This window comes from Syngnathus scovelli, unplaced genomic scaffold (assembly GCF_024217435.2).
Source record: "Syngnathus scovelli strain Florida unplaced genomic scaffold, RoL_Ssco_1.2 HiC_scaffold_30, whole genome shotgun sequence".
In the NCBI taxonomy this organism is placed as follows: domain Eukaryota; kingdom Metazoa; phylum Chordata; class Actinopteri; order Syngnathiformes; family Syngnathidae; genus Syngnathus; species Syngnathus scovelli.
The window spans coordinates 251977-271090 of record NW_026061392.1 but is presented as its reverse complement, the minus strand read 5'-3'; the positions used below and the strand labels follow the sequence as shown (position 1 = coordinate 271090).

At 48.6% G+C, this 19114-nt stretch overlaps 2 non-coding genes across 2 annotated transcripts; both read left to right on the top strand.

Annotated features, from left to right (window-relative positions):
- Nucleotides 1–10694: 10694 nt before the first annotated feature.
- LOC125966043 (U5 spliceosomal RNA) lies at nt 10695–10804 on the top strand. Its single transcript, XR_007480022.1, has one exon. It is a non-coding gene; the product is annotated as a U5 spliceosomal RNA (small nuclear RNA).
- A 6446-nt stretch (nt 10805–17250) lies between these two features.
- Nucleotides 17251–17362, top strand: LOC125966052 (U5 spliceosomal RNA). The gene has a single exon (XR_007480031.1). It is a non-coding gene; the product is annotated as a U5 spliceosomal RNA (small nuclear RNA).
- The last annotated feature ends 1752 nt before the right edge of the window (nt 17363–19114 follow it).

The window sequence follows — 19114 nt, the reverse complement described above, 5'->3', positions numbered from 1 at the left end:
TTGTCCACAATTTAGGGAGTGCACTATCTGCGCCTCACGGCAAAAGTCATTGCCAATCACCAGTTATCCAATTTACTCACTGTGTGCTCGTTTGATTTCTTCAGATTTAGGAAAATGCTAAGACACTGAAGCAGAAATTAGACTTACACAGGTTGGTTGAGTTCAATCACAATTCTTGTTCAGAAAGCTCTGTCTTCAGGAAAGTACAATACAGCGCTGGGCCTTTCAAGAGCGCAAAGTCTCCATTCAGAAAAGGCCACCTTCAAGGTTCTTTGGTCAGCTTATATTCAGTCGGCCAGTGTGGGCCGAGTTTGATGGGTGATGAGTCTTTGGGGTGGGACAAGTTCACAGGAGAGTTTGATTCCATGGGAGTGGGTGCTGGTTCGGTGAGAGCTGGTTCCGTGGGGTTGGGTGCTGATTATGGGAGATTCGATTTGTGGGGGCTGTTGTTGTCCTTTCCGTCTTTCAGCCTTGACGATCGTCTTTGGCTTGGCTGTCTCCCTCTGGCACCTGCTGGTTTTATCTCCAAGTGACCTTCCTGTAAACATTCTTGCACATATACTGTTCCACCTCATCCATTCATCATTCTTTCAATTTTGTCATTTTGTACGGAATTATGTGAGCTTTTGGCTGTGACATCATCTACCTATTTATTAATGTTCCCTGACCATGCAAAGTTTGTACTCACCACTTACCATGTTTTTGTTTGTTTGTTCTTTTGATCTCCATGTACTTGCTTACGTCATCATATTCTTAGTTTAATCATGCTTTCAACCATATCTTTTCTTTGTTAGGCAAAATATGTCCCTCTGTCCAGAACGTTCAGTAGTAATCGAAAACTGGTGTCTAGAATTAGTCAAAACATAAGATACAATCAAGTACTGAACATTTTTAGACGACTTTGGCAGTGTCCGTGATTTAGAAAATCATCAGGCATGCATTGAACAGTTCCTTAAGGGTCATTAAGCTATTCAGGCAATATATCAAAAAACATTTGTTATTTCAAAGTGCTCAGAAATATATATATCAGATCATAAAGTTATAAAAACCTTTCTCATTACCACTTATCAAAAATGTCTAGTTATGTCTGTAAGGGAACGGACAGTACAGCCAAGTGCGTAGCGACGGACTTTATTGGAGAAGGGGATGATGGGAACAGCGGGCGCTGGAGCGGCGATCGGGCTGGAGAGGACAAACGATTCTGCGGGGGTTCCAAGTAGTCAAGCGGGTCCGTAGCTTCGGGACTGATGAGCAAGGCAGCATCAAGGGACAGACTGACACTCAGGTCTGCGCTGGCGGCGCTGATATAGTGCTGTCCATGAGCCTGTGGCAGGTGACGGCGATTCCATTGACAGGGGGGCGTGGTCCTGTCGCCGGTGGCACCAGCACGTGACAGAACCCCCCCCACAAGGGACGGCTCCCGACGTCCCCAGGAACCAAAAACAAAACAAAAAAAACAAAAAAGGAAGGCAATTCCCCGGGCGACCAGGTGGGGGGGTCAGCACACCGCCGAAACGTCCGACACCTCGCCAGACGCAGGATCGACGGACGCGGGAGCAGAAGACCCCGGTACCGGCGGGCAAGACCTCCCCTCGTCCCTCCTCGGGTGCCCGCGCCGAGGACCCGGTTGGTCCGGATGGCAGCGATGGAACTCCGTGATGAGCGAACGGTCGAGTATCCAGCGGCTCGGAACCCAGGAGCGGTGCGCGTCGTCATAACCCTCCCAGTCCACGAGGTATTGGAGACCACGACCGCGCCGCCGCGATCGGAGCAGGGAGCGGACAGCGTAAGCCGGGCCCCCCTCAACGAGCTGGGGCGGCGGCGGCGGAACGGGCGCCGGCGCCAACGCGCTCTCATGGATGGGCCGCACACGGGACACGTGGAACGTGGGGTGAACCTTCAGGGACTCTGGAAGGAGAAGACGGACTGCGGCCGGGCCAATCACCTTCTGAATAGGGAACGGTCCAACAAAGCGGGGCGCCAGTTTGCGGGATCCTGCTCGCAGCGGCAAATCCCGCGTCGAGAGCCACACACGCTGCCCCACTCTGTACTCCGGAGCCGGTGTCCGGTGCTTGTTCGCCTGGCGGGCGTAGCCTGAAACAGAGCGGAGAAGAGTGACCCGGGCCCTCGCCCAGGCGCGATGACAACGGCGGACACAAGCCTGGGCCGACGGGCACGCCGCACCACGCTCCTGGTGGGCGAACAAGGGTGGCTGGTACCCGAAGACGCAGTGGAAAGGCGAAAGTCCAGTAGCCGAGCTGGGGAGGGAATTGTGAGCGTACTCTACCCAGGGAAGCTGTTGGACCCACCCGCGCTGGTCCCCGGCGGCCATGCATCGGAGAGACCTGCCCAGTTCCTGGTTCAGGCGCTCCGCTTGACCGTTGGACTGAGGGTGAAACCCCGAGGAGAGGCTGGCCGTGGCGCCGAGGAGTCGGCAGAACTCCGTCCAGAAGGTGGAAGCGAATTGAGGTCCTCGGTCTGACACGATGTCCTGTGGGAGACCGTGGTGGCGAAACACCTCCCGCACCATGATGGACGCCGTCTGCTTCGCAGATGGGAGCTTAGGCAGAGGGATGAAATGCGTCATTTTGCTAAAACGGTCCACCACCGTGAAGACCACCGTGTTTCCCTCAGAGGGGGGGAGGCCCGTGACAAACTCGATCGACAGGTGAGACCAGGGACGCTGGGGGACCGGCAAGGGTTGAAGCAGCCCGGCCGGAGGACGAGTAGACGTCTTGTAGCGGTTACAAATTGAGCAGGCTCTGACGTAATCGCTGGTGTCCACTTGCCAGGTGGGCCACCAGAAACGCTGTGCCACCACGTACCTCGTGCGTGCCGCGCCGGGATGACAGGCCAGGCGTGAGTCGTGCGCCCATTGCAGCACGGACGACCGCAGACCTTCAGGGACGAACAGGCGACCCTCCGGGCAGTTGCTGGGGCCGGGTTGATCGCGTGATGCGGCTTCCACTTGGCGTTCGATCTCCCATGTAAGAGCCGCCACCCGAACTGAGCTCGGGAGGATAGTGGGAGGCGGACCCTGTCCCTCCTCCCCCCCAGGAAACAAACGCGACAGGGCGTCCGCCTTCGCGTTACGGGAACCCGGTCTATAGGAAAGAGAGAACTCAAACCGGTCAAAGAACAGAGCCCACCGTGCTTGTCTTGCGTTCAGCCTCTTGGCCGATCGCAGATACTCCAAGTTGCGGTGGTCGGTCCAGACGATGAACGGAGTGGTGGCGCCCTCCAGCCAATGCCGCCACTCCTCCAAGGCCAACTTGACGGCGAGGAGCTCCCGATTCCCGATGTCATAGTTTCGTTCCGAGGCCGACAGACGGCGAGAAAAGAAGGCGCACGGGTGGAGGCGATCGTCTTGGTGGCTACGTTGAGACAGCACCGCCCCGACACCCACGTTCGAGGCGTCCACCTCTACCACGAACTGTCTGTCGGGATCGGGAACCCTGAGGATGGGAGCGGATGTGAACCTCCTCTTAAGCTCCTGAAATGCCCGTTCTGCCCGTTCCGTCCATTTGTACGGGGAGGCGGGGCTGGTAAGGGAGGTGAGGGGCGCGGCCACTGTGCTGTATCCACGGATAAAACGGCGATAAAAGTTCGCGAACCCTAAGAACTGTTGCAGTCGCTTGCGTGTTTCGGGAACAGGCCATGACGTGACCGCTTGCACCTTCCCAGGGTCCATCTCGATGGATCCCTCACGCACCACATAGCCGAGGAATCTGACAGAGGAGGCGTGGAACTCGCACTTCTCCGCCTTCACGTAGAGCGAATTCTCAAGGAGACGGCGCAGCACCGCCCGTACATGCTTGATGTGCTCAGGGAGCGAGCGTGAGAAAATGAGGATGTCGTCTAAATAAACGAACACAAATTTGTCCAGCATGTCTCGTAGCACGTCATTAATCAGTGACTGGAAAACCGCTGGGGCGTTGGTGAGCCCAAACGGAACCACCAAGTACTCGTAGTGTCCGCTCGGGGTGTTGAAAGCCGTCTTCCACTCGTCTCCCTCCCGGATGCGGATTAGGTGGTAGGCGTTGCGAAGATCCAGCTTGGTGAAAATGGTGGCTCCCTGAAGGCTCTCGAAGGCGGAAGACAGAAGAGGCAGAGGGTATCGGTTCTTCACAGTGATCTCGTTTAGTCCCCGGTAGTCGATACACGGGCGTAGCGTGCCCTCCTTCTTCTTCACGAAGAAGAACCCCGCTCCCGCAGGTGAAGAGGACGGTCGTATGATACCGGCTGCCAGGGACTCCCGGATGTATTCCTCCATAGCCCGGCGCTCAGGAGCGGACAGGGAGTAGACGCGTCCTTTGGGAGGGAAGGTGCCGGGTAACAGCTCGATAGCGCAGTCGTAGGACCGGTGTGGAGGAAGAGAAGTGGCCCTGGCTTTACTAAAAACCTCCTTGAGCTCGTGATAAAACGCTGGGACATTGGGGATGTCGGGACTGTACCTCGGCGGGGCTCTGCTGAGTGGGCTGGTGGCCGCCTTCAGGCACGCCTGATGGCAGCGTTCGCTCCACTGCCGAACAACCCCCACCTCCCAGTCCAGCACCGGGTTGTGCTGCCGCAACCAAGGGTGCCCCAGTATGAGCTGCTGTCCTGGGAGGGAGAGAAGAAAAAACTGGATGGTCTCGTGGTGATTGCCCGAGAGCAATAACTTAATTGGTTCCGTCACGAAAGCCACCTCGCCGATCAGACGGCCATCAATGGCACGTGCGGGAATAGACGGGCTCAGAGGGAGGAAGCCGACACCCCACTTGCGTGCCAGGCTAATGTCCATGATGTTCCCCTCCGCGCCGGAATCCACCAAGGCCGCCACGTTCTGGTCGCCCGCCGCGAGCTGGACGCGTGCCTGTAGCGTGAGCGTGCTGGGGCTGGGAGAGCCGGTGCTGGTCGAGCTCACGCGGATCCCCCGACGCCGCGTGAGCTCCGGCCTCTTTAACGGGCACCCCGCCACCCGATGGCCCCCCTCCCCACAGTAAAAACACAAGCCCAGTGAGGGGCGTCGACGGTGCTCCTCCGAGGGAACCCGAGCCCCTCCCAGATCCATGGGCTCGGCGGGTGGTGTGGTTGGCGGGTCCCCAGCAGACGGAGGAATGTGACCACACGGGTTTCGCGGGGACCTCCTCTCCCGATCGCGCCGCCGCGTCTGGATCCGCCGGTCTACTCGGGCCGCCAAGTCCATCGCGCCCCTCAGGGTTCGCGGGCGATCGTACGCAACCAGTCCATCTTTCATGTACTCAGCGAGTCCGTTTAGGAAGGTGCTAACGAGCGCCGGCGTGTTCCATCCGCTGCTGCCGGCCAACGTCTGGAACTTAAGGGCGTACTCTGCGACCGATCGGCTACCTTGACGCAGCGTCGCCAGTTCCTCGGCGGCGTCCTCGGCGGCGGATCCCAGGTCGAACAGGCGGAGCAATTCCTCCGCGAAGGCGTCGAAGGAATCGCAAGCCGGGGCCATCCTTTCATATTCGGCCAGGCCCCACAGCCGCGCCTCGCCCGTGAGGTGGGTTAGGACGAACCCGACCTTGGCTGATTCCGACGAAAACGTGATTGGCTGGAGGCTGAACATTATGCGGCAGTTCGTCACGAATGCCCTCACGTGCTTGGGATCGCCGTTAAACTTCTCGATGTTGCCAAGGCGGGGCTCCGGGACGTCCACGAGCGTCCTGGCCTCGGCAGACGAGCGGTGCGGGGGTACCGTGACAGCCGGGGACGCAGCCACCGACAGTCTCTGGAGGGCTTGGGCCATCTCCTGCTGCTGTAGCTGTTGCTGCTGACCAACCTTGATCAGGTGCCGGATGTCGGCAGACAGGCTGCTGACGGCGGTCTCGGCTCGCTCCAGTCGACTCAATGCCGTCTCGTCGTTCGCTGGCTGCATAGCGTTGGTCAGTCTGTACTGTAAGGGAACGGACAGTACAGCCAAGTGCGTAGCGACGGACTTTATTGGAGAAGGGGATGATGGGAACAGCGGGCGCTGGAGCGGCGATCGGGCTGGAGAGGACAAACGATTCTGCGGGGGTTCCAAGTAGTCAAGCGGGTCCGTAGCTTCGGGACTGATGAGCAAGGCAGCATCAAGGGACAGACTGACACTCAGGTCTGCGCTGGCGGCGCTGATATAGTGCTGTCCATGAGCCCGTGGCAGGTGACGGCGATTCCATTGACAGGGGGGCGTGGTCCTGTCGCCGGTGGCACCAGCACGTGACAATGTCTTCTTTATTGATTTGGTGTGTAGGTATAATTATATGTTTAAAATGTTTCTTTTATTTATTTAATATGTGAATATACTTGTCTGCTTATGTACTTTATTCAATGAGGTTTGAGCCAGGGCTGTGGACTCGGTCGGATTTTTGCACCGAGTCCGGCCTCTTGACCACCGAGTCCGAGTCCGGGTCCCAGTCCGGCTGTCAATTTTTTCCATTAATTCATGTGACTGCTTCGTCTTTAGTCAAGGCTAATTTAGATCAAAATCTATCAGAACGAACGCAACTGCTTTCACACTGGCTGGTTCGGCTTATATAGGATCCCTTGCTGAGAGGGCGGACGTAAAAGTGAGGCGACGTTCCAATCGGACGTCGGATCGATAACATTTTCCCTGCCCCACCGGAGTTGTGCTAGTTCATAACGTAGATCACTCGAGGCATAGTCATAAATGTACGGTTGACAATTTAACCGATAGAAGTGGATACATTGGAACATAACCTACACTCTAATATATTATTTGACATGGTATTAAATGCGTGGCTTTACAAAAATGGTCATTGAAGCCCACCCTTAGCCCTGAGTGCCATTGGCATGAGGCAAAACGCTTGAAAACACTCTTGCCCAATTAAATAACCATTCTGAAACACGGGACATGTAAGATAATATTTTTTAATCATTAATTACACCATTATAGCTCAGACATTTATCTAAACACAAATAATTAGTGACGACCCCACAACTATCGAAACACATCAATGATATAAGCTGGGTGACATAATCGTCCTTGACATTGGTACATAATGTAAACATTTGATTGTACTAAGTTCATTTTGTTTTTCCTTATTTAATCACTTCACAGGTTTCTTTTATATCAAACAAATGGTTTGATATAAAAGAAACCTGTGAAGTGATTAAAATGTAAACATTAGCCTAAGTGCAACTCAACGTGGCCGCATTGATCGTAAGCAGGGCTGTGGACAGTATTCCTACTCGCATTCTGAGCAGCATGATGAAAATAAAATTGAACGTGATTTTTTTATTGTCGGACTCGGTGGACTCGGTCAAAATCAGCACCGAGTCTGAGTCCGAGTCCGGCAAAAATGACAGAGTCCGACCGAGTCCGAGTCCCCGAGTCAGAGTCCAAGTCCAGGAATATAGGTACGTTTTGTGTGCCAAATCTTCATTACAGCCAATAGCAGATTTCTGATTAAAGGTACAAAAAGAAAAGCAATGACTATGTGTGTCCGCTGGTTCTTCTCTGCAACACAGGAAGTTTGCATTCACTACAGTTGTGCCCATCGGCAAAAGGCAGCCCCCAACTACCACATGAGTAGCCGACAGGCCTGTTCTAAAACAACTCACTGATGAGGACGTATTATTTTCAAGGAATGTTCTAGAAGTAATCGTTGTTAAAAAAAAAAACACATGATGGTGGTTCTTGGAGATCACTGTTTATATATACACACACAAATATATATATTGAGTCTAGGGAGACAAATACACCGCAAACTGTGGGTAGGTGTCAGGTGATGAGCCACAGAAAAAAATCACAGTTGCCACAGAAAGAAGACAAGCCTCATTTTGAAGCAGAGCTAAACATCAGGGATGAGAACGGCAAATGAAAAAAAACACTGATATATTGATCAAAACCAGAGCACATTTCTTGGCTTGCTTATCCGAGTCGACAGCATAGACATGGAGACTTTCAAGGCAAGTTACCCCAAGTTGCGCAGCGGTCTGGGTTAGCTACAACAAACATACACCATAAAGGTCAAGCCAGGTGCCGTGCCATATTCAGTAAAAAAAACCAGGAGGATTCCACTACCACTGGTGGGTGAAGTCAAGAGAGAGCTCCAGCGCATGGAAGCTCTGGGCATCATTAGTCGGGTGAAGGAGCCAACTGATTGGTGTGCCGGCATGGTGGTCGTGCCCCAAAAGGACAAAAGCAGCATTTGAAGACCTAAAGAAAGCTCTGTCCTCTCCTCCGGTGCTGGCTATGTATGACCCGGGCAGAGACACCAAAGTATCTGCTGATGCATCATCATATGGGTTGGGGGGCGTAATTCTTCAGAAATGAGGGGAAGGATGGAAGCCTGTGTCTTACGCATCACGGTCACTCACTCCAACTGAGCAACGATACACACAGGTGGAGAAGGAAGCTCTGGGCCTCACATGGGCCTCACATGGGCCTGTGAACGGTTTCGGGATTTCCTCATTGGAAAGGAGTTTTGCCTGGAGACCGACCATAAACCCCTTCTCATCCTGCTTGGAGCCCAAGCACTGGATCTTTTGCCACAGAGAATCCAGGGTTTCAGGATGAGGGTGATGCGCTACTCATACTCCATCGTGCACGTACCAGGAAAGTCGCTTTGGACAGCAGACACACTTTCACGTGCAACCTGTAAAATGACGCATGTCCACTGATGACCAGGAGCTGATGGAGAGCACAAACATATTTGTGGACTGTGTCACTGAGAGTCTACCTGTCAGCTCATCATATACAGAAAACCTGAAAGAGCAGTTGAAAGCCGACAGTGTCTGCTCGCGTGTCATGACCATGTGCATGGAAGGATGGCCAGCACATGCAAAACAGGAACCAGCGCTAAAAAATGACTGGCCGGAGCGAGCCACATTAACAGTGAAAGATGCTAAAGGACACACGACTGGTAATACCTTCCGCAATGAGGAACGACGTGCTGTTCAAATTACACGAAGGACACTTAGGTGTCCTGGAATGTAAATCACGTGCACGTCAATCTGTGTGGTGGCCGGGACTCAGCCAGCAAGTGAACAAAATGGTACTGAACTGCAGGACATGCATACAAGAGCGACACAACCCAAAAGAGGCACTCGTGCCATCAGGGTGCCCTGAAAGACCTTGGCAAAAGTTAGGAACAGACCTTTCTACACAAGAGGCAGAATAATCCTCTAAGGCAGTGGTTCTTAACCTTTTTGGAGGTACCGAACCCCATCAGGTCCATATGTGCATTCAACAAACCCCTCTTTGGGGGGCGAGTTAAACAAACCCCATCAGTTTCATGTGCACATTCACCGAACCCCTCTATATAGGGGGGGATGACATACCAGCAAATCAGTGTGACTTCTGCTGTTGCCTTTGCAAGAACAGTTCAGATATGCGTTATCACGAATTTACACGATATTCAGGTGTGTTCAGCCATCCGTGGGCGGGGGGGGGGGGGGGGGTAGCTGGGCGGGGGCGGGGCAATGACATACCAGCTCTGCCGAACCCCTGAAGCCGACTCACCTAACCCCTAGGGTTCGATCGAACCCAGGTTAAGAACCACTGCTCTAAGGTCTGACGAGACAAAGGCAGTCTACCCTATGATCCCTGGAAAAAGGGAGATGTGGTATTATCGTATGTTGAAACTATAATATTATATAGTTTGTTATTGGAGGTCTCAAATAATGTTGACAGTTGGGGGCTCTGTGGTGCGCCAGGGGCATTGTACTGCTATGTAAGACATGAGTGGGGAGAAAATAAAAAGTTGCTGAATAAAGAAGTTGCATTCGTGTTCATCTCTACTCCGTATAAACACAACAGTCGTGGACTGCGTTCGCGCTCTCCCCTGGTCTTTCTGATTAAAACAAAAATCACACGCAGTCGTACGTACATGGAGTTTAGGTCTGCGGTGCTGTGACACACTGAATGCTTTTGAGCATGTTATTAACTGTACTATGGAACTGTGCATTTGCTTGCTAAACTGTATTAACCAAATTAGTCAATGCAAAATAATATGGAATTACCACGTTCCTGACTCGTCATATGATATGAACGTATCAAAACCTTTTTGTCGGCTGTAGGTCTGTCTTTTTAAGAATACGCCCGATTGTTGTTCCTCATACATCTCAGTATAGATTTCTAGAAAACAACATTTACTTTCTAAAGTAAATTGACAGATTTATATTCAAATGTCAAATATCGAACGCCACCATCACAGTGGAGGTAAATTACACTCCAAACCATGCCAGCAACGAGAAAAGCCTCAATTATTTGCGACACGAGAGATATAGAGCACTTCTGAAATTTGAGAAATCATTTGAGAAATTACGATCGTATTTTGTTTCCCGATTTGAATAAAGTTATGAAATCACACGTTTTCAAATAAAACACAGAGATGGGATCATTTCCCATTCTCTCATACCAAAAGTACACGTACCAAGACATACAACTGTTTTTACCTTCAATACTCATAATAGACGCCCAATCGATAGGTGACGCTGTTTGAAAGAAGGTTTGATCAGGTACCTACAATCCTGTGCGCCAAAGATGTTTAAAGTAAAAAAGACATTAATGAAAACAAAATACTTGTTTAAACCTTCTATTTAGGTTGAGTCCTTGTAAGTATAGTAAATCTATCAACGTCTATTGTTTGTATTAGAAGGACTGGTTGCTACAATTTGAGTGTGAGACCGCCTGTGAATTTGGTGAGACCAGCAGTGACGTGGCCCGTTTTGACCCAGATTATCAGATCTCTCTTTCTTTTCAGATGGAATAAATCTTTCGCCTTTTACTAAAGATTTCCGTGGGGAGGAACAATAAGAGTCTATCTCTACCCATTCTCACCAACGGTTTGTTAGAATAGGCCTCTTTGGCACCACTTTTATGGTTAAAATTCTCTCTTCTATGATCAGCTCTCTTAATCCCTCAAACCCAAGAACCGAGACTACACTTGATTTTAGCCAAAAGGCCGAGAAGCGATGGAGTATGCGAGTGACGGACTCACTTACAGGCTTCCCCGTCTACCCATTCTCAGCAACGGTTTGTTAGAATAGGCCTCTTTGGCACATGTGATTAGCTGGGTAGCTTGAGCTATGCCGTTATATCGCTGCAACCCTTCTCTTGCTTTATTAGCTTTCTCTTCTCTATGACACCCTTTGCACATATGTAGAAGTCGCTCTCAGTTAAGACTACAAGGTCACACGTCATCACACAGGCTAGGCAGAGTCGCCTCCTTGCAGAAAGGCGGCCCAGAGTAGTATAAGAGCAGGAACCTTGGCGCTGGGAGAGGGACCTTCTTTCGCATCTCGCAGAAAGGGCTCCACAGCTGTGCATCGATCATTCTGGCATACATCAAATAGTTAAACTGTGAAGGCTGCCTCTTGGTAATTACTGTTAGCATATCGAGCATTAAAGATAAAGAACTGGGATCAAACCTAACAGGTTACAGTACGGAACAGAGTGCTGCTCTTCTGGGCACTAATAAATCGGCAAACTTGTCTGATGACTTATTTGTTCACTCTTCTTCACCCGCAGTAATAAATATAGTTCACGAGGCATATATGCTTCCCCTTTCAGCAGTCTCTATCCAAATACACAGTGTAGATACCTATTAAAATGGTAGACCCGATGAACATGAAAGGCAAAGATGGATAATTCGCCAAGAACTTTCCAGGGTCATCACATGTACAACGGCTGCACCGAAAGAGTTGGGCCAGAATAGAGCGGAACTCATGCAGAAGTGCATGAACACCACCTTGCTGAAAGAATAAAACCAACACAATGCATGAATTCACGACAAATGACATACCACCAAATCGGTGTGACTTCTGCTATTGCCTTTGCGAGACCAGTTCAGATATGCTTTATCACGAATTTATAAATCTGGTGTGTTCGGACCTCCGCAGTGGAGGCTCTGCTGAACCCCTGAGACCGACTCACCGAACCCCTAGAGTTTGACAAAATCCAGGTTAAGAACCACTGGTTTAGAGGCAGTTATTTCTGCAAAAGGAGGATCTACTAAATATTGCTGTCATTTTTCTGTTGGAGTTTCCAAATGTATGCACCTGCCTACTTTTGTTTAAATAATGATTGCACCCTGTCTGCAAATCCTATAAACTTCATTTCACTTCTCAAATATCTGTGTTGATCACTGCCATCATCCGCCATGCATGGATTCGGGCCATCTGATTGGTTCCTTTGCCCCCCCATACACACAGGAATTGGTTAGGACTTGATTAGTAAATGCTAGGAATCGTTTTGCCTGTCTGTTCAGAGCAAGAAACAAGCCACTAGCCCCACGGGAAGTTGTAATTTTTTGTAAGCTTGTGTGTATGTAAATTTGTCATGGTCCAACGTAAGACTGTTTAGGGTGAATAAAAAATAACTGCAACAAGTTTATTCTGCTATTAACCAGATTCAAACTGGGGTTGCAGCCGCCTCATTGCTATATTATGGCCAATATGCAGTTGCATGTTTAGGGTCTTTTCTCTAGGAACTTCAGCCACGACACCCAGGCAGACCATGAAAGAATGTCGATGTTAAAATGTTGGTTGAACTATCCAATAACTACGCAGATCCGATGATTCCTAAGACTTGAGATCAGACAAAATTGGAAAGACTATTTTTTGATGGTGTCTGTGAGTTACTTCAACCCAAAAGTTCACATAAATTACACATAGCTAATGTTGACCACAAAATGGTATGTGAGCTGGCCAGGAGTCCTGGAATCTTTTGATTTGTAGACAGATGCGTTATCCATTGCTCCACGAGCCCCACAGGAATATGTGGCTTATAAACTTGTGTGTAACACTTTTGCAAAAATGAAAAACAAAAAAAAAATGGGTGACATTATTTGAATATGCCATGATGCTTTATCCATTGCGCCATTCGCCCTACAAGTTAAGGCTATCGACCGCAAACGTGAGGAAAATCGTCATTGTCCAAAAGATGGCTGTTCAGCAATAGTGAGCAAGGGACAAATTCCACATAGTTATTTGAGTATGCCATGACCCTGATTCGAACCAGGGTTGCTGCAGCCACAACACCGAGTACTAACCACTATATGATCATGGCCAATATGCGCAACTTATTTAACGCTACTGCATACAGGCCATGATCGTGTAGTGGTTAATGGTTGTGTTCCATTCGAATCCGGGTTATGGTATAATCAAATTACTTTGATGAATTTGTCTGCTGGTCACTGTTGCTAAGCAGCCTTCCTTTGGACAATGACAGTTTTCCACACAAGTTTACAGTCGATACAGTCTTGTAGGGTGAGTGGCGCAATGGATGACACATGACGGCAGATTCAAGTGATGAGAATCGAAACAACAGATTCAAGAGACCCAAGGTAAATGAACACAACCCGTTTCGTTTCAATTGACAGCCCATGTGACATGCACCTCAGATGAAATGGGGCTAGTTGATCAACAGCAATGTTTTAACGAAGGGATCATCTGGGAGTTAAACCCCAGACCTCTCACACCCAAAGCAAGATTCATACCCCTAGACCACTGGTGTCAAACTCGAGGCCCGGGGCCAGTTATGGCCCACCGTATCATTTTCTGTGGCCCGCAACGACAAATTGTGCATTAAATCTATGTCATACTAACATTGCAAATTGTCGGAACTTTTAAGAATCTTCTTAAAATTATTTTTGAAATATGTGAAAAGTTTCCACGAGTCTGATTTGAAAAAGCAATTATTTGTCAGTTTGTTTTGTAGCTTATACTGTATATAATATGAGGCGTTTATTTATTTGGGTTGACAGTCATAATGGCCCATCGAGGGAAACTTTGACTACAATGTGGCCCGCGACAAAAATGAGTTTGACACCCCTGCCCTAGACCAACGAGCCTCAAAGAAAGCTTGCAGACCATGGTACATTCTGTGTAACATTGGCCTGTCATATGAGAAAGGACTCATATGTGAGGTTGCTGTTTGTGGACTTCAGCTCTGCCTTCAACACCATTGTGCCGCAGCGACTCATCTGCAAACTCGATGAGCTGGGCCTCAGTACCTCCCTCTGCAACTGGATACTGGACTTCCTCTGTCAGAGGCCTCAGGTGGTGCGTGTTGGCGACAAAATCTCCGCCAGCATCACGCTGAGCACGGGGGCCCCCCAGGGCTGCGTGCTCAGTCCATTGCTCTTCACCCTGCTGACGCATGACTGCACTGCGACCTACAGCGACAACCACATAGTGAAGTTTGCTGACGACACGACTCTGGTGGGTCTCATCACGAAAGGCGACGAGACTCGGTACAGGTCGGAAGTTGACCTTCTGACCACGTGGTGCAGGGACAACAACCTCCTGCTGAACGTCAATAAGACCAAGGAAATCATTGTTGACTTCCGGAAGGGTCACACAACACACCTGCCGCTGATCATCGACGGTGCTGTGGTGGAGAGGGTGAGCTGCACCAAGTTCCTGGGGGTGCACATCAGTGAGGACCTCTCCTGGTCCGCAAACACCTCGTCACTGGCAAAGAAAGCTCAGCGCCGCCTGTACTTCCTGCGGAAGCTCAGGCGTGCATGTGCTCCTCAGGCAGTCCTGTCTACATTCTACCATGGCACCATTGAGAGCGTCCTCACCAGTTGCATCGCTGTCTGGGGTGGTAACTGCACTGAACAGAACTTGAAGGCCCTGCAGCGCATAGTGAATACGGCTGGTAAGACTATTGGTGCTTCGCTCCCCTCCCTGAAGGACATTTACACCTCCCATCTCGCCCGCAAGGCAACCTCGATTGCCAGAGATGTGAGTCACCCGGCTCACTCTTTGTTTGACCTTCTGCCCTCTGGGAAGAGGTACAGGAGCCTGCGCTCCCGCACCACCAGACTCGCCAACAGCTTCTTTCTCCAGGCTGTTAGGGCCCTGAACTCGCTACCCCCTTCTGCGTAGCGTGCGGCACTGTTGCGCTATTTTCGGGAATGTCTGCTGTACGCGCACTTGCTCCTTTTTTTTCTGCTCCTCTTATTTATTTATTTATTTATTTATTTATTTATTTATTTATTTATTTATTTATTTATTTATTTATTTATTTATTTATTTATTTATTATTGTTGTGTTATTTATTCATTATTTATTCAGCACGCTTTTGTTATACTTGTTTACTTGTTTGTCTGTTGTGAGCCATGTCTTGTCACCGTGGGATAGGGGGGAACGAAATTTCGGTTTCTTTGTGTGTCTTTGGCATGTGGAGAAATTGACAATAAAGCTGACTTTGACTTTGACTTTGACTCCACACAACGATAGACAACAGTGTTTCAAAGAAGAGCTCGTCCGGGAGTTTAACCCGGGCAATCAAAGAACCCTAGGCGAGAATCATTCCCCTGCACCAATGAGCCCCATAGTAGACCAGCTGACCCCATTACATTCCAGCAGAATTTCAAAGATTCTCCCAGAAGGTAAACTTAAAAACACATGGAAGAACACACACAGGTGAAAAAAATGTTTCCTGCTCAGCTTGTGGCCAAAGATTCTCAGAGAAAGGAAGCTTGAAAAGACACACAACAACCCACACTGGTAAGAACCCTTTTTCCTGCTCAGTTTGTGGCCAAAGATTCTCTCAGAAGGTAAATTTAGAAACACATGTAAGAACACACACAGGTGAAAAGCCTTTTTCTTACTCAGTTTGTGGCCAAAGATTCTCAGAGATGGGAAACTTCAAAAGACACACAAGAACCCACACTGGTGAGAAAAACCTTTTGCCTGCTCAGTTTGTGGTCAAAGATTCTCAGAGAAGCGACAGTTCAAAACACATACACAGGTAAGAACCCTCTTTCCTGTTTAGTTTGTGGCAAATATTCTCTCAAAGCAAGCCTTCGACAAGGATGGGATTTGAACCCATGCGTGCAGAGCACAACGAATTAGCAATCCATCGCCTTAACCTCTCGGCCACCTCGTCTTGTGTTGATAAGTCATGTTACGTATGTTGTGCCAAGATACTTTGGATGTGAATGTGAAACCGACGAGGATGTGATATGAAATGATGAGTGGAGAGCACAATGGAGTAGCAACCCATCGCCTAAATATTTCAGCGATCGCATCTCATGCATGAGTTGAATAGGCGACGTGATATGGTATGTACGGTGTAGTATAAGCCGCAAGGTAAAATGATACGATACTTTAGATGTGTAACGAAGAAAAGGTAAGCCACAAAATAAGTGACACTGTAAACAAAGCAAAACGTTTTTTCAATGTTGTCTCACCCCAAATCTTTGGGATCATCGGATCTGCACAGTTGGATAGTTCCACCGACATTTTAACATCAACATTCTTTCATGGGTGTCTTGGCTGAAGATCCTAAAGAAAAGACCCTAAACTTATTGTATGCGATTGCATATTGGTCATGATCGTATAGTGTTGTGGCCGTAGCATCACCGGAACGAATCTGGGTCATGGCGTCAGTAAATTACCTTGCTGAATTTGTCCGTTGTTCACTGCTGCCAAACAGCCTTCTGTTGAACGCAGGCTTCCAGACATTACGTCCACCTATGTTTTAACATCAACTTTATTTCATAAAGTTCTTCCAAATTCATCTTGGTGAAACTCCCTCCCTCAGGTGTTCCCATCTTTTTTTAGGCCTGGCTGCCACGAGGCAGCGGTAGAAACAAAATATGACCCTGAAAGGGCACGCCCAAACCGGCTATGATATTAATCAGAATTCGTTCATCACTAAAATGCAGTCCTCAGGTCCATGTCATATTCGCTACCAATCGGAATGTAACGGACAGATTTATATTCAAATGTCAAATCTCGAACGCCACCGTCGCAGTGGAGGTGAATTACACTCCAAATTCACCTCCACTGCAACGACAAAAGCCTCAATTATTTGCGACACGAGAGATATAGAGCACTTCTGAAATTTGAGAAATCATTTGAGAAATTACGATCGTATTTTCTTTCCCGATTTGTGTCGTTATGAAATCACATGTTTTCAAATAAAACACAGATATGGGATCATTTGCCATTCTCTGATATCAAAAGTACACGTACCAAGACATACAACTGTTTTTACCTTCAATACTCAAAATAGACGCCCAATCGCTGTTTGAAAGAATGTGTTCGATCAGGTACCTACAATCCTGTGCGCCAACAATGTTTTAAGTAAAAAAGACATTAATGAACACAAAATACTCGTTCGTTTAAACCTTCTATTTAGGTTGAGGCCTTCTAAGTATAGTAAATCTATGAACGTCTATTGTTTATATTAGAAGGAATGGTTGCTGCAATTTGAGTGTGAGACCGCCTGTGAATTTGGTGAGACCAGCAGTGGGGTGGCCCGTTTTCACCCAGATTATCAGCTCATTCTTTTTTCTCTTCAGATCGAATAAATCGTTCGCCTTTTACTAAAGATTTCCGTGGGGAGGAACAATAAGAGTCTATCTCTAGCCATTCTCACCAACGGTTTGTTAGAATAGGCCTCTTTGGCACATGTGTTTAGCTGGGTAGCTTGAGCTATGCCGTTATATCGCTGCAACCCTTCTCTTGCTTTATTAGCTTTCTCTTCTCTATGACACCCTTTGCACATATGTAGAATTCGCTCTCAGTTAAGACGACAAGGTCACACGTTATCATACAGATTAGGCAGAGTCGCCTCCTTGCAGGAAGGCGGCCCAGAGTAGTATAAGAGCAGGAACCTTGGCGCTGAGAGAGGGACCTTCTTTCGCATCTGGCAGAAAGGGCTCCACAGCTGTGCATCGATCATTCTGGCATACATTAAAGAGTTAAACTGTGAAGGCTGCCTCTTGGTAATTGCTGTTAGCATATCGAGCATTAAAGATAAAGAACCGGGAACAAACCTAGCAGGTTACAGTACGGAACAGAGTGCTGCTCTTCTGGGCACTAATAAATCGGCAAGCTTGTCTGCTGACTTATTTGTTCACTCTTCTTCACCCGCAGTAATGCATGTAGTTCACGAGGCATATATGTGTCCCCTTTCAGCAGTCTCTATCCAAATACACAGTGTAGGTACCTATTAAAAGGGTAGTCCCGATGAACATGAAAGGCAAAGATTGATCATTCGCAAAGAACTTTCCATGGTCATCATATGTACGAAAGAGTTGGGCCAGAAGACTAGAGCGGAACTTATGCAGAAGTGCATGGACACCACCTTGTTGAAAGAATAAAACCAACACAATGCATGAATTCACGACAAATGATATACCAGCAAATCAGTAGTACTTCTGCTGTTGCCTTTGCGAGACCAGTTCAGATATGCGTTATCACGAATTTATAAATCAGGTGTGTTCGGACCTCCGCAGTGGAGGGAGGCTCTGCTAAACCCCTGAGACCGACTCACCGAACCCCTAGAGTTTGACCGAATCCAGGTTAAGAACCACTGGTTCAGAGGCTGTTATTTCTGCAAAAGGAGGAACTACTAAATATTGATGTCATTTTTCTGTTGGGGTTTCCAAATGTATGCGCCTGCCTACTTTTGTTTAAATAATGATTGTACACTGTCTGCAAATCCTATAAACTTCATTTCAATTCTCAAATATCACTGTGTTGATCACTGCCGTCATCGGCCATGCATGGATTCGGGCCATCTGATTGGTTCCTTTGCCCCCCCCCCCTCCCCCATACACACACAGGAATTGGTTAGGACTTGATTAGTAAGTGTTAGGAATCGTTTTGGCTGTCCGTTCAGAGCAAGGAACGAGCCACTAGCCCCACGGGAAGTTGTCATTTTCTGTAAGCTTGCGTGTATGTAAATTTGTCATGGTCCAACTTAAGACTGTTGAGGGTGAATAAAAAATAACTGCAACAAGTTCATTCGGCTATTAACCAGATTCAAACTGGGGTTGCAGCCGCCTCAATGCTATATTATGGCCAACATGCAGTTGCATGTTTAGGGTCTTTTCTCTAGGATCTTCAGCCACGACACTCAAGCAGACCATGAAAGATTGTTGATGTTAAAATGTTGGTGGAACTATCCAATAACTACGCAGATCCGATGATCCCTAAGTCTCGAGATGAGACAAAATTGGAAAGACTATTGGTTGACAGTGTCTGTGAGTTACTTCAACCCAATAGTTCACAGAAATTACACATAGCTAATGTTGACCACAAAATGGCATGTGAGCTGGCCAGGAGTCCTGGAATCTTCTGATCTGTAGACAGATGCGTTCGTTATCCATTGCTCCACGAGCCCCACGGGAATATGTGG